General features: G+C 33.1%; 39 non-coding genes across 39 annotated transcripts; all 39 read right to left on the minus strand.

Annotated features, from left to right (window-relative positions):
- Positions 1-166: 166 nt before the first annotated feature.
- Positions 167-285, minus strand: LOC149958108 (U5 spliceosomal RNA). Its single transcript, XR_016479123.1, has one exon. It is a non-coding gene; the product is annotated as a U5 spliceosomal RNA (small nuclear RNA).
- Positions 286-717: 432 nt separating this feature from the next.
- On the minus strand, positions 718-836 carry LOC149958109 (U5 spliceosomal RNA). Its single transcript, XR_016479124.1, has one exon. It is a non-coding gene; the product is annotated as a U5 spliceosomal RNA (small nuclear RNA).
- Positions 837-1,268: 432 nt separating this feature from the next.
- LOC149958110 (U5 spliceosomal RNA) lies at positions 1,269-1,387 on the minus strand. Its single transcript, XR_016479125.1, has one exon. It is a non-coding gene; the product is annotated as a U5 spliceosomal RNA (small nuclear RNA).
- A 432-nt stretch (positions 1,388-1,819) lies between these two features.
- LOC149958111 (U5 spliceosomal RNA) lies at positions 1,820-1,938 on the minus strand. The gene has a single exon (XR_016479126.1). It is a non-coding gene; the product is annotated as a U5 spliceosomal RNA (small nuclear RNA).
- A 432-nt stretch (positions 1,939-2,370) lies between these two features.
- LOC149958112 (U5 spliceosomal RNA) lies at positions 2,371-2,489 on the minus strand. Its single transcript, XR_016479128.1, has one exon. It is a non-coding gene; the product is annotated as a U5 spliceosomal RNA (small nuclear RNA).
- A 432-nt stretch (positions 2,490-2,921) lies between these two features.
- Positions 2,922-3,040, minus strand: LOC149958113 (U5 spliceosomal RNA). The gene has a single exon (XR_016479129.1). It is a non-coding gene; the product is annotated as a U5 spliceosomal RNA (small nuclear RNA).
- A 432-nt stretch (positions 3,041-3,472) lies between these two features.
- Positions 3,473-3,591, minus strand: LOC149958114 (U5 spliceosomal RNA). Its single transcript, XR_016479130.1, has one exon. It is a non-coding gene; the product is annotated as a U5 spliceosomal RNA (small nuclear RNA).
- Positions 3,592-4,023: 432 nt separating this feature from the next.
- On the minus strand, positions 4,024-4,142 carry LOC149958115 (U5 spliceosomal RNA). Its single transcript, XR_016479131.1, has one exon. It is a non-coding gene; the product is annotated as a U5 spliceosomal RNA (small nuclear RNA).
- Positions 4,143-4,574: 432 nt separating this feature from the next.
- LOC149958116 (U5 spliceosomal RNA) lies at positions 4,575-4,693 on the minus strand. Its single transcript, XR_016479132.1, has one exon. It is a non-coding gene; the product is annotated as a U5 spliceosomal RNA (small nuclear RNA).
- Positions 4,694-5,125: 432 nt separating this feature from the next.
- Positions 5,126-5,244, minus strand: LOC149958117 (U5 spliceosomal RNA). Its single transcript, XR_016479134.1, has one exon. It is a non-coding gene; the product is annotated as a U5 spliceosomal RNA (small nuclear RNA).
- Positions 5,245-5,676: 432 nt separating this feature from the next.
- Positions 5,677-5,795, minus strand: LOC149958118 (U5 spliceosomal RNA). The gene has a single exon (XR_016479135.1). It is a non-coding gene; the product is annotated as a U5 spliceosomal RNA (small nuclear RNA).
- Positions 5,796-6,227: 432 nt separating this feature from the next.
- Positions 6,228-6,346, minus strand: LOC149958119 (U5 spliceosomal RNA). The gene has a single exon (XR_016479136.1). It is a non-coding gene; the product is annotated as a U5 spliceosomal RNA (small nuclear RNA).
- A 429-nt stretch (positions 6,347-6,775) lies between these two features.
- On the minus strand, positions 6,776-6,894 carry LOC149958120 (U5 spliceosomal RNA). Its single transcript, XR_016479137.1, has one exon. It is a non-coding gene; the product is annotated as a U5 spliceosomal RNA (small nuclear RNA).
- Positions 6,895-7,326: 432 nt separating this feature from the next.
- Positions 7,327-7,445, minus strand: LOC149958121 (U5 spliceosomal RNA). The gene has a single exon (XR_016479138.1). It is a non-coding gene; the product is annotated as a U5 spliceosomal RNA (small nuclear RNA).
- A 432-nt stretch (positions 7,446-7,877) lies between these two features.
- Positions 7,878-7,996, minus strand: LOC149958122 (U5 spliceosomal RNA). Its single transcript, XR_016479139.1, has one exon. It is a non-coding gene; the product is annotated as a U5 spliceosomal RNA (small nuclear RNA).
- A 432-nt stretch (positions 7,997-8,428) lies between these two features.
- On the minus strand, positions 8,429-8,547 carry LOC149958123 (U5 spliceosomal RNA). Its single transcript, XR_016479140.1, has one exon. It is a non-coding gene; the product is annotated as a U5 spliceosomal RNA (small nuclear RNA).
- A 432-nt stretch (positions 8,548-8,979) lies between these two features.
- LOC149958124 (U5 spliceosomal RNA) lies at positions 8,980-9,098 on the minus strand. The gene has a single exon (XR_016479141.1). It is a non-coding gene; the product is annotated as a U5 spliceosomal RNA (small nuclear RNA).
- A 432-nt stretch (positions 9,099-9,530) lies between these two features.
- On the minus strand, positions 9,531-9,649 carry LOC149958125 (U5 spliceosomal RNA). Its single transcript, XR_016479142.1, has one exon. It is a non-coding gene; the product is annotated as a U5 spliceosomal RNA (small nuclear RNA).
- Positions 9,650-10,081: 432 nt separating this feature from the next.
- On the minus strand, positions 10,082-10,200 carry LOC149958126 (U5 spliceosomal RNA). The gene has a single exon (XR_016479143.1). It is a non-coding gene; the product is annotated as a U5 spliceosomal RNA (small nuclear RNA).
- A 432-nt stretch (positions 10,201-10,632) lies between these two features.
- Positions 10,633-10,751, minus strand: LOC149958127 (U5 spliceosomal RNA). Its single transcript, XR_016479145.1, has one exon. It is a non-coding gene; the product is annotated as a U5 spliceosomal RNA (small nuclear RNA).
- A 432-nt stretch (positions 10,752-11,183) lies between these two features.
- LOC149958128 (U5 spliceosomal RNA) lies at positions 11,184-11,302 on the minus strand. The gene has a single exon (XR_016479146.1). It is a non-coding gene; the product is annotated as a U5 spliceosomal RNA (small nuclear RNA).
- A 432-nt stretch (positions 11,303-11,734) lies between these two features.
- LOC149958129 (U5 spliceosomal RNA) lies at positions 11,735-11,853 on the minus strand. The gene has a single exon (XR_016479147.1). It is a non-coding gene; the product is annotated as a U5 spliceosomal RNA (small nuclear RNA).
- Positions 11,854-12,285: 432 nt separating this feature from the next.
- LOC149958130 (U5 spliceosomal RNA) lies at positions 12,286-12,404 on the minus strand. The gene has a single exon (XR_016479148.1). It is a non-coding gene; the product is annotated as a U5 spliceosomal RNA (small nuclear RNA).
- Positions 12,405-12,836: 432 nt separating this feature from the next.
- Positions 12,837-12,955, minus strand: LOC149958131 (U5 spliceosomal RNA). The gene has a single exon (XR_016479149.1). It is a non-coding gene; the product is annotated as a U5 spliceosomal RNA (small nuclear RNA).
- A 432-nt stretch (positions 12,956-13,387) lies between these two features.
- On the minus strand, positions 13,388-13,506 carry LOC149958132 (U5 spliceosomal RNA). Its single transcript, XR_016479150.1, has one exon. It is a non-coding gene; the product is annotated as a U5 spliceosomal RNA (small nuclear RNA).
- Positions 13,507-13,938: 432 nt separating this feature from the next.
- Positions 13,939-14,057, minus strand: LOC149958133 (U5 spliceosomal RNA). The gene has a single exon (XR_016479151.1). It is a non-coding gene; the product is annotated as a U5 spliceosomal RNA (small nuclear RNA).
- Positions 14,058-14,489: 432 nt separating this feature from the next.
- Positions 14,490-14,608, minus strand: LOC149958134 (U5 spliceosomal RNA). Its single transcript, XR_016479152.1, has one exon. It is a non-coding gene; the product is annotated as a U5 spliceosomal RNA (small nuclear RNA).
- A 432-nt stretch (positions 14,609-15,040) lies between these two features.
- On the minus strand, positions 15,041-15,159 carry LOC149958135 (U5 spliceosomal RNA). Its single transcript, XR_016479154.1, has one exon. It is a non-coding gene; the product is annotated as a U5 spliceosomal RNA (small nuclear RNA).
- Positions 15,160-15,591: 432 nt separating this feature from the next.
- LOC149958136 (U5 spliceosomal RNA) lies at positions 15,592-15,710 on the minus strand. The gene has a single exon (XR_016479155.1). It is a non-coding gene; the product is annotated as a U5 spliceosomal RNA (small nuclear RNA).
- Positions 15,711-16,142: 432 nt separating this feature from the next.
- Positions 16,143-16,261, minus strand: LOC149958137 (U5 spliceosomal RNA). Its single transcript, XR_016479157.1, has one exon. It is a non-coding gene; the product is annotated as a U5 spliceosomal RNA (small nuclear RNA).
- A 432-nt stretch (positions 16,262-16,693) lies between these two features.
- Positions 16,694-16,812, minus strand: LOC149958138 (U5 spliceosomal RNA). The gene has a single exon (XR_016479158.1). It is a non-coding gene; the product is annotated as a U5 spliceosomal RNA (small nuclear RNA).
- A 432-nt stretch (positions 16,813-17,244) lies between these two features.
- LOC149958139 (U5 spliceosomal RNA) lies at positions 17,245-17,363 on the minus strand. Its single transcript, XR_016479159.1, has one exon. It is a non-coding gene; the product is annotated as a U5 spliceosomal RNA (small nuclear RNA).
- A 432-nt stretch (positions 17,364-17,795) lies between these two features.
- Positions 17,796-17,914, minus strand: LOC149958140 (U5 spliceosomal RNA). Its single transcript, XR_016479160.1, has one exon. It is a non-coding gene; the product is annotated as a U5 spliceosomal RNA (small nuclear RNA).
- A 432-nt stretch (positions 17,915-18,346) lies between these two features.
- Positions 18,347-18,465, minus strand: LOC149958141 (U5 spliceosomal RNA). Its single transcript, XR_016479161.1, has one exon. It is a non-coding gene; the product is annotated as a U5 spliceosomal RNA (small nuclear RNA).
- Positions 18,466-18,897: 432 nt separating this feature from the next.
- On the minus strand, positions 18,898-19,016 carry LOC149958142 (U5 spliceosomal RNA). The gene has a single exon (XR_016479162.1). It is a non-coding gene; the product is annotated as a U5 spliceosomal RNA (small nuclear RNA).
- A 432-nt stretch (positions 19,017-19,448) lies between these two features.
- LOC149958143 (U5 spliceosomal RNA) lies at positions 19,449-19,567 on the minus strand. The gene has a single exon (XR_016479163.1). It is a non-coding gene; the product is annotated as a U5 spliceosomal RNA (small nuclear RNA).
- Positions 19,568-19,999: 432 nt separating this feature from the next.
- LOC149958144 (U5 spliceosomal RNA) lies at positions 20,000-20,118 on the minus strand. The gene has a single exon (XR_016479164.1). It is a non-coding gene; the product is annotated as a U5 spliceosomal RNA (small nuclear RNA).
- A 432-nt stretch (positions 20,119-20,550) lies between these two features.
- On the minus strand, positions 20,551-20,669 carry LOC149958145 (U5 spliceosomal RNA). Its single transcript, XR_016479165.1, has one exon. It is a non-coding gene; the product is annotated as a U5 spliceosomal RNA (small nuclear RNA).
- Positions 20,670-21,101: 432 nt separating this feature from the next.
- On the minus strand, positions 21,102-21,220 carry LOC149958146 (U5 spliceosomal RNA). The gene has a single exon (XR_016479166.1). It is a non-coding gene; the product is annotated as a U5 spliceosomal RNA (small nuclear RNA).
- Positions 21,221-21,242: the final 22 nt, after the last annotated feature.

Here is a 21,242-nt window from a genome sequence, read left to right on the forward strand (position 1 = left end):
ATTATCATTTAATCGTTCGAAATTTTTTGATGCCATTTCAATAAAACCCCGCCGTAGCTGGCGGCGTTATAGTCATTCGTGAAATTTAAACGTCGAAACATTGAAACTTTAAAGGTTTTCACACAGGTGTTTTGCGATGTGGGTGTTTATTTTTAGATTCAAAGCGAACTCTACCACAAGGTAGAGTATTCAAAAATAGCTTAAAGGCTCATAATATTGCTCCTCCCCACGGTAATCTTTAGTAAAAGGCGAAAGATTAAAGCGATTGAGGAGAAGCTAGAGCATAATATATCGTGGCTACTATAAGTAAAATGATTATTGTATCAAACCATGTTACACTATATTTTATTTGTATGAATTACAAGTAATAAAGCGAAGATTTTAATTACATTACTTTATCATGAGAAACGCACAAATTACCGTTCTTGTAAGAAGGTGTTAAAAAAAGAAATTTTGTTATTAACTCAACATGTAATTGTTAAAGGAATCGTCTGCAATTTTCTTTTTTTTCCTTCGCTTAACTGCTGACCATGACCATGACCATGACCAAAATTATCATTTAATCGTTCGAAATTTTTTGATGCCATTTCAATAAAACCCCGCCGTAGCTGGCGGCGTTATAGTCATTCGTGAAATTTAAACGTCGAAACATTGAAACTTTAAAGGTTTTCACACAGGTGTTTTGCGATGTGGGTGTTTATTTTTAGATTCAAAGCGAACTCTACCACAAGGTAGAGTATTCAAAAATAGCTTAAAGGCTCATAATATTGCTCCTCCCCACGGTAATCTTTAGTAAAAGGCGAAAGATTAAAGCGATTGAGGAGAAGCTAGAGCATAATATATCGTGGCTACTATAAGTAAAATGATTATTGTATCAAACCATGTTACACTATATTTTATTTGTATGAATTACAAGTAATAAAGCGAAGATTTTAATTACATTACTTTATCATGAGAAACGCACAAATTACCGTTCTTGTAAGAAGGTGTTAAAAAAAGAAATTTTGTTATTAACTCAACATGTAATTGTTAAAGGAATCGTCTGCAATTTTCTTTTTTTTCCTTCGCTTAACTGCTGACCATGACCATGACCATGACCAAAATTATCATTTAATCGTTCGAAATTTTTTGATGCCATTTCAATAAAACCCCGCCGTAGCTGGCGGCGTTATAGTCATTCGTGAAATTTAAACGTCGAAACATTGAAACTTTAAAGGTTTTCACACAGGTGTTTTGCGATGTGGGTGTTTATTTTTAGATTCAAAGCGAACTCTACCACAAGGTAGAGTATTCAAAAATAGCTTAAAGGCTCATAATATTGCTCCTCCCCACGGTAATCTTTAGTAAAAGGCGAAAGATTAAAGCGATTGAGGAGAAGCTAGAGCATAATATATCGTGGCTACTATAAGTAAAATGATTATTGTATCAAACCATGTTACACTATATTTTATTTGTATGAATTACAAGTAATAAAGCGAAGATTTTAATTACATTACTTTATCATGAGAAACGCACAAATTACCGTTCTTGTAAGAAGGTGTTAAAAAAAGAAATTTTGTTATTAACTCAACATGTAATTGTTAAAGGAATCGTCTGCAATTTTCTTTTTTTTCCTTCGCTTAACTGCTGACCATGACCATGACCATGACCAAAATTATCATTTAATCGTTCGAAATTTTTTGATGCCATTTCAATAAAACCCCGCCGTAGCTGGCGGCGTTATAGTCATTCGTGAAATTTAAACGTCGAAACATTGAAACTTTAAAGGTTTTCACACAGGTGTTTTGCGATGTGGGTGTTTATTTTTAGATTCAAAGCGAACTCTACCACAAGGTAGAGTATTCAAAAATAGCTTAAAGGCTCATAATATTGCTCCTCCCCACGGTAATCTTTAGTAAAAGGCGAAAGATTAAAGCGATTGAGGAGAAGCTAGAGCATAATATATCGTGGCTACTATAAGTAAAATGATTATTGTATCAAACCATGTTACACTATATTTTATTTGTATGAATTACAAGTAATAAAGCGAAGATTTTAATTACATTACTTTATCATGAGAAACGCACAAATTACCGTTCTTGTAAGAAGGTGTTAAAAAAAGAAATTTTGTTATTAACTCAACATGTAATTGTTAAAGGAATCGTCTGCAATTTTCTTTTTTTTCCTTCGCTTAACTGCTGACCATGACCATGACCATGACCAAAATTATCATTTAATCGTTCGAAATTTTTTGATGCCATTTCAATAAAACCCCGCCGTAGCTGGCGGCGTTATAGTCATTCGTGAAATTTAAACGTCGAAACATTGAAACTTTAAAGGTTTTCACACAGGTGTTTTGCGATGTGGGTGTTTATTTTTAGATTCAAAGCGAACTCTACCACAAGGTAGAGTATTCAAAAATAGCTTAAAGGCTCATAATATTGCTCCTCCCCACGGTAATCTTTAGTAAAAGGCGAAAGATTAAAGCGATTGAGGAGAAGCTAGAGCATAATATATCGTGGCTACTATAAGTAAAATGATTATTGTATCAAACCATGTTACACTATATTTTATTTGTATGAATTACAAGTAATAAAGCGAAGATTTTAATTACATTACTTTATCATGAGAAACGCACAAATTACCGTTCTTGTAAGAAGGTGTTAAAAAAAGAAATTTTGTTATTAACTCAACATGTAATTGTTAAAGGAATCGTCTGCAATTTTCTTTTTTTTCCTTCGCTTAACTGCTGACCATGACCATGACCATGACCAAAATTATCATTTAATCGTTCGAAATTTTTTGATGCCATTTCAATAAAACCCCGCCGTAGCTGGCGGCGTTATAGTCATTCGTGAAATTTAAACGTCGAAACATTGAAACTTTAAAGGTTTTCACACAGGTGTTTTGCGATGTGGGTGTTTATTTTTAGATTCAAAGCGAACTCTACCACAAGGTAGAGTATTCAAAAATAGCTTAAAGGCTCATAATATTGCTCCTCCCCACGGTAATCTTTAGTAAAAGGCGAAAGATTAAAGCGATTGAGGAGAAGCTAGAGCATAATATATCGTGGCTACTATAAGTAAAATGATTATTGTATCAAACCATGTTACACTATATTTTATTTGTATGAATTACAAGTAATAAAGCGAAGATTTTAATTACATTACTTTATCATGAGAAACGCACAAATTACCGTTCTTGTAAGAAGGTGTTAAAAAAAGAAATTTTGTTATTAACTCAACATGTAATTGTTAAAGGAATCGTCTGCAATTTTCTTTTTTTTCCTTCGCTTAACTGCTGACCATGACCATGACCATGACCAAAATTATCATTTAATCGTTCGAAATTTTTTGATGCCATTTCAATAAAACCCCGCCGTAGCTGGCGGCGTTATAGTCATTCGTGAAATTTAAACGTCGAAACATTGAAACTTTAAAGGTTTTCACACAGGTGTTTTGCGATGTGGGTGTTTATTTTTAGATTCAAAGCGAACTCTACCACAAGGTAGAGTATTCAAAAATAGCTTAAAGGCTCATAATATTGCTCCTCCCCACGGTAATCTTTAGTAAAAGGCGAAAGATTAAAGCGATTGAGGAGAAGCTAGAGCATAATATATCGTGGCTACTATAAGTAAAATGATTATTGTATCAAACCATGTTACACTATATTTTATTTGTATGAATTACAAGTAATAAAGCGAAGATTTTAATTACATTACTTTATCATGAGAAACGCACAAATTACCGTTCTTGTAAGAAGGTGTTAAAAAAAGAAATTTTGTTATTAACTCAACATGTAATTGTTAAAGGAATCGTCTGCAATTTTCTTTTTTTTCCTTCGCTTAACTGCTGACCATGACCATGACCATGACCAAAATTATCATTTAATCGTTCGAAATTTTTTGATGCCATTTCAATAAAACCCCGCCGTAGCTGGCGGCGTTATAGTCATTCGTGAAATTTAAACGTCGAAACATTGAAACTTTAAAGGTTTTCACACAGGTGTTTTGCGATGTGGGTGTTTATTTTTAGATTCAAAGCGAACTCTACCACAAGGTAGAGTATTCAAAAATAGCTTAAAGGCTCATAATATTGCTCCTCCCCACGGTAATCTTTAGTAAAAGGCGAAAGATTAAAGCGATTGAGGAGAAGCTAGAGCATAATATATCGTGGCTACTATAAGTAAAATGATTATTGTATCAAACCATGTTACACTATATTTTATTTGTATGAATTACAAGTAATAAAGCGAAGATTTTAATTACATTACTTTATCATGAGAAACGCACAAATTACCGTTCTTGTAAGAAGGTGTTAAAAAAAGAAATTTTGTTATTAACTCAACATGTAATTGTTAAAGGAATCGTCTGCAATTTTCTTTTTTTTCCTTCGCTTAACTGCTGACCATGACCATGACCATGACCAAAATTATCATTTAATCGTTCGAAATTTTTTGATGCCATTTCAATAAAACCCCGCCGTAGCTGGCGGCGTTATAGTCATTCGTGAAATTTAAACGTCGAAACATTGAAACTTTAAAGGTTTTCACACAGGTGTTTTGCGATGTGGGTGTTTATTTTTAGATTCAAAGCGAACTCTACCACAAGGTAGAGTATTCAAAAATAGCTTAAAGGCTCATAATATTGCTCCTCCCCACGGTAATCTTTAGTAAAAGGCGAAAGATTAAAGCGATTGAGGAGAAGCTAGAGCATAATATATCGTGGCTACTATAAGTAAAATGATTATTGTATCAAACCATGTTACACTATATTTTATTTGTATGAATTACAAGTAATAAAGCGAAGATTTTAATTACATTACTTTATCATGAGAAACGCACAAATTACCGTTCTTGTAAGAAGGTGTTAAAAAAAGAAATTTTGTTATTAACTCAACATGTAATTGTTAAAGGAATCGTCTGCAATTTTCTTTTTTTTCCTTCGCTTAACTGCTGACCATGACCATGACCATGACCAAAATTATCATTTAATCGTTCGAAATTTTTTGATGCCATTTCAATAAAACCCCGCCGTAGCTGGCGGCGTTATAGTCATTCGTGAAATTTAAACGTCGAAACATTGAAACTTTAAAGGTTTTCACACAGGTGTTTTGCGATGTGGGTGTTTATTTTTAGATTCAAAGCGAACTCTACCACAAGGTAGAGTATTCAAAAATAGCTTAAAGGCTCATAATATTGCTCCTCCCCACGGTAATCTTTAGTAAAAGGCGAAAGATTAAAGCGATTGAGGAGAAGCTAGAGCATAATATATCGTGGCTACTATAAGTAAAATGATTATTGTATCAAACCATGTTACACTATATTTTATTTGTATGAATTACAAGTAATAAAGCGAAGATTTTAATTACATTACTTTATCATGAGAAACGCACAAATTACCGTTCTTGTAAGAAGGTGTTAAAAAAAGAAATTTTGTTATTAACTCAACATGTAATTGTTAAAGGAATCGTCTGCAATTTTCTTTTTTTTCCTTCGCTTAACTGCTGACCATGACCATGACCATGACCAAAATTATCATTTAATCGTTCGAAATTTTTTGATGCCATTTCAATAAAACCCCGCCGTAGCTGGCGGCGTTATAGTCATTCGTGAAATTTAAACGTCGAAACATTGAAACTTTAAAGGTTTTCACACAGGTGTTTTGCGATGTGGGTGTTTATTTTTAGATTCAAAGCGAACTCTACCACAAGGTAGAGTATTCAAAAATAGCTTAAAGGCTCATAATATTGCTCCTCCCCACGGTAATCTTTAGTAAAAGGCGAAAGATTAAAGCGATTGAGGAGAAGCTAGAGCATAATATATCGTGGCTACTATAAGTAAAATGATTATTGTATCAAACCATGTTACACTATATTTTATTTGTATGAATTACAAGTAATAAAGCGAAGATTTTAATTACATTACTTTATCATGAGAAACGCACAAATTACCGTTCTTGTAAGAAGGTGTTAAAAAAAGAAATTTTGTTATTAACTCAACATGTAATTGTTAAAGGAATCGTCTGCAATTTTCTTTTTTTTCCTTCGCTTAACTGCTGACCATGACCATGACCATGACCAAAATTATCATTTAATCGTTCGAAATTTTTTGATGCCATTTCAATAAAACCCCGCCGTAGCTGGCGGCGTTATAGTCATTCGTGAAATTTAAACGTCGAAACATTGAAACTTTAAAGGTTTTCACACAGGTGTTTTGCGATGTGGGTGTTTATTTTTAGATTCAAAGCGAACTCTACCACAAGGTAGAGTATTCAAAAATAGCTTAAAGGCTCATAATATTGCTCCTCCCCACGGTAATCTTTAGTAAAAGGCGAAAGATTAAAGCGATTGAGGAGAAGCTAGAGCATAATATATCGTGGCTACTATAAGTAAAATGATTATTGTATCAAACCATGTTACACTATATTTTATTTGTATGAATTACAAGTAATAAAGCGAAGATTTTAATTACATTACTTTATCATGAGAAACGCACAAATTACCGTTCTTGTAAGGTGTTAAAAAAAGAAATTTTGTTATTAACTCAACATGTAATTGTTAAAGGAATCGTCTGCAATTTTCTTTTTTTTCCTTCGCTTAACTGCTGACCATGACCATGACCATGACCAAAATTATCATTTAATCGTTCGAAATTTTTTGATGCCATTTCAATAAAACCCCGCCGTAGCTGGCGGCGTTATAGTCATTCGTGAAATTTAAACGTCGAAACATTGAAACTTTAAAGGTTTTCACACAGGTGTTTTGCGATGTGGGTGTTTATTTTTAGATTCAAAGCGAACTCTACCACAAGGTAGAGTATTCAAAAATAGCTTAAAGGCTCATAATATTGCTCCTCCCCACGGTAATCTTTAGTAAAAGGCGAAAGATTAAAGCGATTGAGGAGAAGCTAGAGCATAATATATCGTGGCTACTATAAGTAAAATGATTATTGTATCAAACCATGTTACACTATATTTTATTTGTATGAATTACAAGTAATAAAGCGAAGATTTTAATTACATTACTTTATCATGAGAAACGCACAAATTACCGTTCTTGTAAGAAGGTGTTAAAAAAAGAAATTTTGTTATTAACTCAACATGTAATTGTTAAAGGAATCGTCTGCAATTTTCTTTTTTTTCCTTCGCTTAACTGCTGACCATGACCATGACCATGACCAAAATTATCATTTAATCGTTCGAAATTTTTTGATGCCATTTCAATAAAACCCCGCCGTAGCTGGCGGCGTTATAGTCATTCGTGAAATTTAAACGTCGAAACATTGAAACTTTAAAGGTTTTCACACAGGTGTTTTGCGATGTGGGTGTTTATTTTTAGATTCAAAGCGAACTCTACCACAAGGTAGAGTATTCAAAAATAGCTTAAAGGCTCATAATATTGCTCCTCCCCACGGTAATCTTTAGTAAAAGGCGAAAGATTAAAGCGATTGAGGAGAAGCTAGAGCATAATATATCGTGGCTACTATAAGTAAAATGATTATTGTATCAAACCATGTTACACTATATTTTATTTGTATGAATTACAAGTAATAAAGCGAAGATTTTAATTACATTACTTTATCATGAGAAACGCACAAATTACCGTTCTTGTAAGAAGGTGTTAAAAAAAGAAATTTTGTTATTAACTCAACATGTAATTGTTAAAGGAATCGTCTGCAATTTTCTTTTTTTTCCTTCGCTTAACTGCTGACCATGACCATGACCATGACCAAAATTATCATTTAATCGTTCGAAATTTTTTGATGCCATTTCAATAAAACCCCGCCGTAGCTGGCGGCGTTATAGTCATTCGTGAAATTTAAACGTCGAAACATTGAAACTTTAAAGGTTTTCACACAGGTGTTTTGCGATGTGGGTGTTTATTTTTAGATTCAAAGCGAACTCTACCACAAGGTAGAGTATTCAAAAATAGCTTAAAGGCTCATAATATTGCTCCTCCCCACGGTAATCTTTAGTAAAAGGCGAAAGATTAAAGCGATTGAGGAGAAGCTAGAGCATAATATATCGTGGCTACTATAAGTAAAATGATTATTGTATCAAACCATGTTACACTATATTTTATTTGTATGAATTACAAGTAATAAAGCGAAGATTTTAATTACATTACTTTATCATGAGAAACGCACAAATTACCGTTCTTGTAAGAAGGTGTTAAAAAAAGAAATTTTGTTATTAACTCAACATGTAATTGTTAAAGGAATCGTCTGCAATTTTCTTTTTTTTCCTTCGCTTAACTGCTGACCATGACCATGACCATGACCAAAATTATCATTTAATCGTTCGAAATTTTTTGATGCCATTTCAATAAAACCCCGCCGTAGCTGGCGGCGTTATAGTCATTCGTGAAATTTAAACGTCGAAACATTGAAACTTTAAAGGTTTTCACACAGGTGTTTTGCGATGTGGGTGTTTATTTTTAGATTCAAAGCGAACTCTACCACAAGGTAGAGTATTCAAAAATAGCTTAAAGGCTCATAATATTGCTCCTCCCCACGGTAATCTTTAGTAAAAGGCGAAAGATTAAAGCGATTGAGGAGAAGCTAGAGCATAATATATCGTGGCTACTATAAGTAAAATGATTATTGTATCAAACCATGTTACACTATATTTTATTTGTATGAATTACAAGTAATAAAGCGAAGATTTTAATTACATTACTTTATCATGAGAAACGCACAAATTACCGTTCTTGTAAGAAGGTGTTAAAAAAAGAAATTTTGTTATTAACTCAACATGTAATTGTTAAAGGAATCGTCTGCAATTTTCTTTTTTTTCCTTCGCTTAACTGCTGACCATGACCATGACCATGACCAAAATTATCATTTAATCGTTCGAAATTTTTTGATGCCATTTCAATAAAACCCCGCCGTAGCTGGCGGCGTTATAGTCATTCGTGAAATTTAAACGTCGAAACATTGAAACTTTAAAGGTTTTCACACAGGTGTTTTGCGATGTGGGTGTTTATTTTTAGATTCAAAGCGAACTCTACCACAAGGTAGAGTATTCAAAAATAGCTTAAAGGCTCATAATATTGCTCCTCCCCACGGTAATCTTTAGTAAAAGGCGAAAGATTAAAGCGATTGAGGAGAAGCTAGAGCATAATATATCGTGGCTACTATAAGTAAAATGATTATTGTATCAAACCATGTTACACTATATTTTATTTGTATGAATTACAAGTAATAAAGCGAAGATTTTAATTACATTACTTTATCATGAGAAACGCACAAATTACCGTTCTTGTAAGAAGGTGTTAAAAAAAGAAATTTTGTTATTAACTCAACATGTAATTGTTAAAGGAATCGTCTGCAATTTTCTTTTTTTTCCTTCGCTTAACTGCTGACCATGACCATGACCATGACCAAAATTATCATTTAATCGTTCGAAATTTTTTGATGCCATTTCAATAAAACCCCGCCGTAGCTGGCGGCGTTATAGTCATTCGTGAAATTTAAACGTCGAAACATTGAAACTTTAAAGGTTTTCACACAGGTGTTTTGCGATGTGGGTGTTTATTTTTAGATTCAAAGCGAACTCTACCACAAGGTAGAGTATTCAAAAATAGCTTAAAGGCTCATAATATTGCTCCTCCCCACGGTAATCTTTAGTAAAAGGCGAAAGATTAAAGCGATTGAGGAGAAGCTAGAGCATAATATATCGTGGCTACTATAAGTAAAATGATTATTGTATCAAACCATGTTACACTATATTTTATTTGTATGAATTACAAGTAATAAAGCGAAGATTTTAATTACATTACTTTATCATGAGAAACGCACAAATTACCGTTCTTGTAAGAAGGTGTTAAAAAAAGAAATTTTGTTATTAACTCAACATGTAATTGTTAAAGGAATCGTCTGCAATTTTCTTTTTTTTCCTTCGCTTAACTGCTGACCATGACCATGACCATGACCAAAATTATCATTTAATCGTTCGAAATTTTTTGATGCCATTTCAATAAAACCCCGCCGTAGCTGGCGGCGTTATAGTCATTCGTGAAATTTAAACGTCGAAACATTGAAACTTTAAAGGTTTTCACACAGGTGTTTTGCGATGTGGGTGTTTATTTTTAGATTCAAAGCGAACTCTACCACAAGGTAGAGTATTCAAAAATAGCTTAAAGGCTCATAATATTGCTCCTCCCCACGGTAATCTTTAGTAAAAGGCGAAAGATTAAAGCGATTGAGGAGAAGCTAGAGCATAATATATCGTGGCTACTATAAGTAAAATGATTATTGTATCAAACCATGTTACACTATATTTTATTTGTATGAATTACAAGTAATAAAGCGAAGATTTTAATTACATTACTTTATCATGAGAAACGCACAAATTACCGTTCTTGTAAGAAGGTGTTAAAAAAAGAAATTTTGTTATTAACTCAACATGTAATTGTTAAAGGAATCGTCTGCAATTTTCTTTTTTTTCCTTCGCTTAACTGCTGACCATGACCATGACCATGACCAAAATTATCATTTAATCGTTCGAAATTTTTTGATGCCATTTCAATAAAACCCCGCCGTAGCTGGCGGCGTTATAGTCATTCGTGAAATTTAAACGTCGAAACATTGAAACTTTAAAGGTTTTCACACAGGTGTTTTGCGATGTGGGTGTTTATTTTTAGATTCAAAGCGAACTCTACCACAAGGTAGAGTATTCAAAAATAGCTTAAAGGCTCATAATATTGCTCCTCCCCACGGTAATCTTTAGTAAAAGGCGAAAGATTAAAGCGATTGAGGAGAAGCTAGAGCATAATATATCGTGGCTACTATAAGTAAAATGATTATTGTATCAAACCATGTTACACTATATTTTATTTGTATGAATTACAAGTAATAAAGCGAAGATTTTAATTACATTACTTTATCATGAGAAACGCACAAATTACCGTTCTTGTAAGAAGGTGTTAAAAAAAGAAATTTTGTTATTAACTCAACATGTAATTGTTAAAGGAATCGTCTGCAATTTTCTTTTTTTTCCTTCGCTTAACTGCTGACCATGACCATGACCATGACCAAAATTATCATTTAATCGTTCGAAATTTTTTGATGCCATTTCAATAAAACCCCGCCGTAGCTGGCGGCGTTATAGTCATTCGTGAAATTTAAACGTCGAAACATTGAAACTTTAAAGGTTTTCACACAGGTGTTTTGCGATGTGGGTGTTTATTTTTAGATTCAAAGCGAACTCTACCACAAGGTAGAGTATTCAAAAATAGCTTAAAGGCTCATAATATTGCTCCTCCCCACGGTAATCTTTAGTAAAAGGCGAAAGATTAAAGCGATTGAGGAGAAGCTAGAGCATAATATATCGTGGCTACTATAAGTAAAATGATTATTGTATCAAACCATGTTACACTATATTTTATTTGTATGAATTACAAGTAATAAAGCGAAGATTTTAATTACATTACTTTATCATGAGAAACGCACAAATTACCGTTCTTGTAAGAAGGTGTTAAAAAAAGAAATTTTGTTATTAACTCAACATGTAATTGTTAAAGGAATCGTCTGCAATTTTCTTTTTTTTCCTTCGCTTAACTGCTGACCATGACCATGACCATGACCAAAATTATCATTTAATCGTTCGAAATTTTTTGATGCCATTTCAATAAAACCCCGCCGTAGCTGGCGGCGTTATAGTCATTCGTGAAATTTAAACGTCGAAACATTGAAACTTTAAAGGTTTTCACACAGGTGTTTTGCGATGTGGGTGTTTATTTTTAGATTCAAAGCGAACTCTACCACAAGGTAGAGTATTCAAAAATAGCTTAAAGGCTCATAATATTGCTCCTCCCCACGGTAATCTTTAGTAAAAGGCGAAAGATTAAAGCGATTGAGGAGAAGCTAGAGCATAATATATCGTGGCTACTATAAGTAAAATGATTATTGTATCAAACCATGTTACACTATATTTTATTTGTATGAATTACAAGTAATAAAGCGAAGATTTTAATTACATTACTTTATCATGAGAAACGCACAAATTACCGTTCTTGTAAGAAGGTGTTAAAAAAAGAAATTTTGTTATTAACTCAACATGTAATTGTTAAAGGAATCGTCTGCAATTTTCTTTTTTTTCCTTCGCTTAACTGCTGACCATGACCATGACCATGACCAAAATTATCATTTAATCGTTCGAAATTTTTTGATGCCATTTCAATAAAACCCCGCCGTAGCTGGCGGCGTTATAGTCATTCGTGAAATTTAAACGTCGAAACATTGAAACTTTAAAGGTTTTCACACAGGTGTTTTGCGATGTGGGTGTTTATTTTTAGATTCAAAGCGAACTCTACCACAAGGTAGAGTATTCAAAAATAGCTTAAAGGCTCATAATATTGCTCCTCCCCACGGTAATCTTTAGTAAAAGGCGAAAGATTAAAGCGATTGAGGAGAAGCTAGAGCATAATATATCGTGGCTACTATAAGTAAAATGATTATTGTATCAAACCATGTTACACTATATTTTATTTGTATGAATTACAAGTAATAAAGCGAAGATTTTAATTACATTACTTTATCATGAGAAACGCACAAATTACCGTTCTTGTAAGAAGGTGTTAAAAAAAGAAATTTTGTTATTAACTCAACATGTAATTGTTAAAGGAATCGTCTGCAATTTTCTTTTTTTTCCTTCGCTTAACTGCTGACCATGACCATGACCATGACCAAAATTATCATTTAATCGTTCGAAATTTTTTGATGCCATTTCAATAAAACCCCGCCGTAGCTGGCGGCGTTATAGTCATTCGTGAAATTTAAACGTCGAAACATTGAAACTTTAAAGGTTTTCACACAGGTGTTTTGCGATGTGGGTGTTTATTTTTAGATTCAAAGCGAACTCTACCACAAGGTAGAGTATTCAAAAATAGCTTAAAGGCTCATAATATTGCTCCTCCCCACGGTAATCTTTAGTAAAAGGCGAAAGATTAAAGCGATTGAGGAGAAGCTAGAGCATAATATATCGTGGCTACTATAAGTAAAATGATTATTGTATCAAACCATGTTACACTATATTTTATTTGTATGAATTACAAGTAATAAAGCGAAGATTTTAATTACATTACTTTATCATGAGAAACGCACAAATTACCGTTCTTGTAAGAAGGTGTTAAAAAAAGAAATTTTGTTATTAACTCAACATGTAATTGTTAAAGGAATCGTCTGCAATTTTCTTTTTTTTCCTTCGCTTAACTGCTGACCATGACCATGACCATGACCAAAATTATCATTTAATCGTTCGAAATTTTTTGATGCCATTTCAATAAAACCCCGCCGTAGCTGGCGGCGTTATAGTCATTCGTGAAATTTAAACGTCGAAACATTGAAACTTTAAAGGTTTTCACACAGGTGTTTTGCGATGTGGGTGTTTATTTTTAGATTCAAAGCGAACTCTACCACAAGGTAGAGTATTCAAAAATAGCTTAAAGGCTCATAATATTGCTCCTCCCCACGGTAATCTTTAGTAAAAGGCGAAAGATTAAAGCGATTGAGGAGAAGCTAGAGCATAATATATCGTGGCTACTATAAGTAAAATGATTATTGTATCAAACCATGTTACACTATATTTTATTTGTATGAATTACAAGTAATAAAGCGAAGATTTTAATTACATTACTTTATCATGAGAAACGCACAAATTACCGTTCTTGTAAGAAGGTGTTAAAAAAAGAAATTTTGTTATTAACTCAACATGTAATTGTTAAAGGAATCGTCTGCAATTTTCTTTTTTTTCCTTCGCTTAACTGCTGACCATGACCATGACCATGACCAAAATTATCATTTAATCGTTCGAAATTTTTTGATGCCATTTCAATAAAACCCCGCCGTAGCTGGCGGCGTTATAGTCATTCGTGAAATTTAAACGTCGAAACATTGAAACTTTAAAGGTTTTCACACAGGTGTTTTGCGATGTGGGTGTTTATTTTTAGATTCAAAGCGAACTCTACCACAAGGTAGAGTATTCAAAAATAGCTTAAAGGCTCATAATATTGCTCCTCCCCACGGTAATCTTTAGTAAAAGGCGAAAGATTAAAGCGATTGAGGAGAAGCTAGAGCATAATATATCGTGGCTACTATAAGTAAAATGATTATTGTATCAAACCATGTTACACTATATTTTATTTGTATGAATTACAAGTAATAAAGCGAAGATTTTAATTACATTACTTTATCATGAGAAACGCACAAATTACCGTTCTTGTAAGAAGGTGTTAAAAAAAGAAATTTTGTTATTAACTCAACATGTAATTGTTAAAGGAATCGTCTGCAATTTTCTTTTTTTTCCTTCGCTTAACTGCTGACCATGACCATGACCATGACCAAAATTATCATTTAATCGTTCGAAATTTTTTGATGCCATTTCAATAAAACCCCGCCGTAGCTGGCGGCGTTATAGTCATTCGTGAAATTTAAACGTCGAAACATTGAAACTTTAAAGGTTTTCACACAGGTGTTTTGCGATGTGGGTGTTTATTTTTAGATTCAAAGCGAACTCTACCACAAGGTAGAGTATTCAAAAATAGCTTAAAGGCTCATAATATTGCTCCTCCCCACGGTAATCTTTAGTAAAAGGCGAAAGATTAAAGCGATTGAGGAGAAGCTAGAGCATAATATATCGTGGCTACTATAAGTAAAATGATTATTGTATCAAACCATGTTACACTATATTTTATTTGTATGAATTACAAGTAATAAAGCGAAGATTTTAATTACATTACTTTATCATGAGAAACGCACAAATTACCGTTCTTGTAAGAAGGTGTTAAAAAAAGAAATTTTGTTATTAACTCAACATGTAATTGTTAAAGGAATCGTCTGCAATTTTCTTTTTTTTCCTTCGCTTAACTGCTGACCATGACCATGACCATGACCAAAATTATCATTTAATCGTTCGAAATTTTTTGATGCCATTTCAATAAAACCCCGCCGTAGCTGGCGGCGTTATAGTCATTCGTGAAATTTAAACGTCGAAACATTGAAACTTTAAAGGTTTTCACACAGGTGTTTTGCGATGTGGGTGTTTATTTTTAGATTCAAAGCGAACTCTACCACAAGGTAGAGTATTCAAAAATAGCTTAAAGGCTCATAATATTGCTCCTCCCCACGGTAATCTTTAGTAAAAGGCGAAAGATTAAAGCGATTGAGGAGAAGCTAGAGCATAATATATCGTGGCTACTATAAGTAAAATGATTATTGTATCAAACCATGTTACACTATATTTTATTTGTATGAATTACAAGTAATAAAGCGAAGATTTTAATTACATTACTTTATCATGAGAAACGCACAAATTACCGTTCTTGTAAGAAGGTGTTAAAAAAAGAAATTTTGTTATTAACTCAACATGTAATTGTTAAAGGAATCGTCTGCAATTTTCTTTTTTTTCCTTCGCTTAACTGCTGACCATGACCATGACCATGACCAAAATTATCATTTAATCGTTCGAAATTTTTTGATGCCATTTCAATAAAACCCCGCCGTAGCTGGCGGCGTTATAGTCATTCGTGAAATTTAAACGTCGAAACATTGAAACTTTAAAGGTTTTCACACAGGTGTTTTGCGATGTGGGTGTTTATTTTTAGATTCAAAGCGAACTCTACCACAAGGTAGAGTATTCAAAAATAGCTTAAAGGCTCATAATATTGCTCCTCCCCACGGTAATCTTTAGTAAAAGGCGAAAGATTAAAGCGATTGAGGAGAAGCTAGAGCATAATATATCGTGGCTACTATAAGTAAAATGATTATTGTATCAAACCATGTTACACTATATTTTATTTGTATGAATTACAAGTAATAAAGCGAAGATTTTAATTACATTACTTTATCATGAGAAACGCACAAATTACCGTTCTTGTAAGAAGGTGTTAAAAAAAGAAATTTTGTTATTAACTCAACATGTAATTGTTAAAGGAATCGTCTGCAATTTTCTTTTTTTTCCTTCGCTTAACTGCTGACCATGACCATGACCATGACCAAAATTATCATTTAATCGTTCGAAATTTTTTGATGCCATTTCAATAAAACCCCGCCGTAGCTGGCGGCGTTATAGTCATTCGTGAAATTTAAACGTCGAAACATTGAAACTTTAAAGGTTTTCACACAGGTGTTTTGCGATGTGGGTGTTTATTTTTAGATTCAAAGCGAACTCTACCACAAGGTAGAGTATTCAAAAATAGCTTAAAGGCTCATAATATTGCTCCTCCCCACGGTAATCTTTAGTAAAAGGCGAAAGATTAAAGCGATTGAGGAGAAGCTAGAGCATAATATATCGTGGCTACTATAAGTAAAATGATTATTGTATCAAACCATGTTACACTATATTTTATTTGTATGAATTACAAGTAATAAAGCGAAGATTTTAATTACATTACTTTATCATGAGAAACGCACAAATTACCGTTCTTGTAAGAAGGTGTTAAAAAAAGAAATTTTGTTATTAACTCAACATGTAATTGTTAAAGGAATCGTCTGCAATTTTCTTTTTTTTCCTTCGCTTAACTGCTGACCATGACCATGACCATGACCAAAATTATCATTTAATCGTTCGAAATTTTTTGATGCCATTTCAATAAAACCCCGCCGTAGCTGGCGGCGTTATAGTCATTCGTGAAATTTAAACGTCGAAACATTGAAACTTTAAAGGTTTTCACACAGGTGTTTTGCGATGTGGGTGTTTATTTTTAGATTCAAAGCGAACTCTACCACAAGGTAGAGTATTCAAAAATAGCTTAAAGGCTCATAATATTGCTCCTCCCCACGGTAATCTTTAGTAAAAGGCGAAAGATTAAAGCGATTGAGGAGAAGCTAGAGCATAATATATCGTGGCTACTATAAGTAAAATGATTATTGTATCAAACCATGTTACACTATATTTTATTTGTATGAATTACAAGTAATAAAGCGAAGATTTTAATTACATTACTTTATCATGAGAAACGCACAAATTACCGTTCTTGTAAGAAGGTGTTAAAAAAAGAAATTTTGTTATTAACTCAACATGTAATTGTTAAAGGAATCGTCTGCAATTTTCTTTTTTTTCCTTCGCTTAACTGCTGACCATGACCATGACCATGACCAAAATTATCATTTAATCGTTCGAAATTTTTTGATGCCATTTCAATAAAACCCCGCCGTAGCTGGCGGCGTTATAGTCATTCGTGAAATTTAAACGTCGAAACATTGAAACTTTAAAGGTTTTCACACAGGTGTTTTGCGATGTGGGTGTTTATTTTTAGATTCAAAGCGAACTCTACCACAAGGTAGAGTATTCAAAAATAGCTTAAAGGCTCATAATATTGCTCCTCCCCACGGTAATCTTTAGTAAAAGGCGAAAGATTAAAGCGATTGAGGAGAAGCTAGAGCATAATATATCGTGGCTACTATAAGTAAAATGATTATTGTATCAAACCATGTTACACTATATTTTATTTGTATGAATTACAAGTAATAAAGCGAAGATTTTAATTACATTACTTTATCATGAGAAACGCACAAATTACCGTTCTTGTAAGAAGGTGTTAAAAAAAGAAATTTTGTTATTAACTCAACATGTAATTGTTAAAGGAATCGTCTGCAATTTTCTTTTTTTTCCTTCGCTTAACTGCTGACCATGACCATGACCATGACCAAAATTATCATTTAATCGTTCGAAATTTTTTGATGCCATTTCAATAAAACCCCGCCGTAGCTGGCGGCGTTATAGTCATTCGTGAAATTTAAACGTCGAAACATTGAAACTTTAAAGGTTTTCACACAGGTGTTTTGCGATGTGGGTGTTTATTTTTAGATTCAAAGCGAACTCTACCACAAGGTAGAGTATTCAAAAATAGCTTAAAGGCTCATAATATTGCTCCTCCCCACGGTAATCTTTAGTAAAAGGCGAAAGATTAAAGCGATTGAGGAGAAGCTAGAGCATAATATATCGTGGCTACTATAAGTAAAATGATTATTGTATCAAACCATGTTACACTATATTTTATTTGTATGAATTACAAGTAATAAAGCGAAGATTTTAATTACATTACTTTATCATGAGAAACGCACAAATTACCGTTCTTGTAAGAAGGTGTTAAAAAAAGAAATTTTGTTATTAACTCAACATGTAATTGTTAAAGGAATCGTCTGCAATTTTCTTTTTTTTCCTTCGCTTAACTGCTGACCATGACCATGACCATGACCAAAATTATCATTTAATCGTTCGAAATTTTTTGATGCCATTTCAATAAAACCCCGCCGTAGCTGGCGGCGTTATAGTCATTCGTGAAATTTAAACGTCGAAACATTGAAACTTTAAAGGTTTTCACACAGGTGTTTTGCGATGTGGGTGTTTATTTTTAGATTCAAAGCGAACTCTACCACAAGGTAGAGTATTCAAAAATAGCTTAAAGGCTCATAATATTGCTCCTCCCCACGGTAATCTTTAGTAAAAGGCGAAAGATTAAAGCGATTGAGGAGAAGCTAGAGCATAATATATCGTGGCTACTATAAGTAAAATGATTATTGTATCAAACCATGTTACACTATATTTTATTTGTATGAATTACAAGTAATAAAGCGAAGATTTTAATTACATTACTTTATCATGAGAAACGCACAAATTACCGTTCTTGTAAGAAGGTGTTAAAAAAAGAAATTTTGTTATTAACTCAACATGTAATTGTTAAAGGAATCGTCTGCAATTTTCTTTTTTTTCCTTCGCTTAACTGCTGACCATGACCATGACCATGACCAAAATTATCATTTAATCGTTCGAAATTTTTTGATGCCATTTCAATAAAACCCCGCCGTAGCTGGCGGCGTTATAGTCATTCGTGAAATTTAAACGTCGAAACATTGAAACTTTAAAGGTTTTCACACAGGTGTTTTGCGATGTGGGTGTTTATTTTTAGATTCAAAGCGAACTCTACCACAAGGTAGAGTATTCAAAAATAGCTTAAAGGCTCATAATATTGCTCCTCCCCACGGTAATCTTTAGTAAAAGGCGAAAGATTAAAGCGATTGAGGAGAAGCTAGAGCATAATATATCGTGGCTACTATAAGTAAAATGATTATTGTATCAAACCATGTTACACTATATTTTATTTGTATGAATTACAAGTAATAAAGCGAAGATTTTAATTACATTACTTTATCATGAGAAACGCACAAATTACCGTTCTTGTAAGAAGGTGTTAAAAAAAGAAATTTTGTTATTAACTCAACATGTAATTGTTAAAGGAATCGTCTGCAATTTTCTTTTTTTTCCTTCGCTTAACTGCTGACCATGACCATGACCATGACCAAAATTATCATTTAATCGTTCGAAATTTTTTGATGCCATTTCAATAAAACCCCGCCGTAGCTGGCGGCGTTATAGTCATTCGTGAAATTTAAACGTCGAAACATTGAAACTTTAAAGGTTTTCACACAGGTGTTTTGCGATGTGGGTGTTTATTTTTAGATTCAAAGCGAACTCTACCACAAGGTAGAGTATTCAAAAATAGCTTAAAGGCTCATAATATTGCTCCTCCCCACGGTAATCTTTAGTAAAAGGCGAAAGATTAAAGCGATTGAGGAGAAGCTAGAGCATAATATATCGTGGCTACTATAAGTAAAATGATTATTGTATCAAACCATGTTACACTATATTTTATTTGTATGAATTACAAGTAATAAAGCGAAGATTTTAATTACATTACTTTATCATGAGAAACGCACAAATTACCGTTCTTGTAAGAAGGTGTTAAAAAAAGAAATTTTGTTATTAACTCAACATGTAATTGTTAAAGGAATCGTCTGCAATTTTCTTTTTTTTCCTTCGCTTAACTGCTGACCATGACCATGACCATGACCAAAATTATCATTTAATCGTTCGAAATTTTTTGATGCCATTTCAATAAAACCCCGCCGTAGCTGGCGGCGTTATAGTCATTCGTGAAATTTAAACGTCGAAACATTGAAACTTTAAAGGTTTTCACACAGGTGTTTTGCGATGTGGGTGTTTATTTTTAGATTCAAAGCGAACTCTACCACAAGGTAGAGTATTCAAAAATAGCTTAAAGGCTCATAATATTGCTCCTCCCCACGGTAATCTTTAGTAAAAGGCGAAAGATTAAAGCGATTGAGGAGAAGCTAGAGCATAATATATCGTGGCTACTATAAGTAAAATGATTATTGTATCAAACCATGTTACACTATATTTTATTTGTATGAATTACAAGTAATAAAGCGAAGATTTTAATTACATTACTTTATCATGAGAAACGCACAAATTACCGTTCTTGTAAGAAGGTGTTAAAAAAAGAAATTTTGTTATTAACTCAACATGTAATTGTTAAAGGAATCGTCTGCAATTTTCTTTTTTTTCCTTCGCTTAACTGCTGACCATGACCATGACCATGACCAAAATTATCATTTAATCGTTCGAAATTTTTTGATGCCATTTCAATAAAACCCCGCCGTAGCTGGCGGCGTTATAGTCATTCGTGAAATTTAAACGTCGAAACATTGAAACTTTAAAGGTTTTCACACAGGTGTTTTGCGATGTGGGTGTTTATTTTTAGATTCAAAGCGAACTCTACCACAAGGTAGAGTATTCAAAAATAGCTTAAAGGCTCATAATATTGCTCCTCCCCACGGTAATCTTTAGTAAAAGGCGAAAGATTAAAGCGATTGAGGAGAAGCTAGAGCATAATATATCGTGGCTACTATAAGTAAAATGATTATTGTATCAAACCATGTTACACTATATTTTATTTGTATGAATTACAAGTAATAAAGCGAAGATTTTAATTACATTACTTTATCATGAGAAACGCACAAATTACCGTTCTTGTAAGAAGGTGTTAAAAAAAGAAATTTTGTTATTAACTCAACATGTAATTGTTAAAGGAATCGTCTGCAATTTTCTTTTTTTTCCTTCGCTTAACTGCTGACCATGACCATGACCATGACCAAAATTATCATTTAATCGTTCGAAATTTTTTGATGCCATTTCAATAAAACCCCGCCGTAGCTGGCGGCGTTATAGTCATTCGTGAAATTTAAACGTCGAAACATTGAAACTTTAAAGGTTTTCACACAGGTGTTTTGCGATGTGGGTGTTTATTTTTAGATTCAAAGCGAACTCTACCACAAGGTAGAGTATTCAAAAATAGCTTAAAGGCTCATAATATTGCTCCTCCCCACGGTAATCTTTAGTAAAAGGCGAAAGATTAAAGCGATTGAGGAGAAGCTAGAGCATAATATATCGTGGCTACTATAAG

Source organism: Leiobunum rupestre, chromosome 2, assembly GCF_980474605.1.
Source record: "Leiobunum rupestre chromosome 2, qqLeiRupe1.1.hap1, whole genome shotgun sequence".
NCBI classification, from domain to species: domain Eukaryota; kingdom Metazoa; phylum Arthropoda; class Arachnida; order Opiliones; family Sclerosomatidae; genus Leiobunum; species Leiobunum rupestre.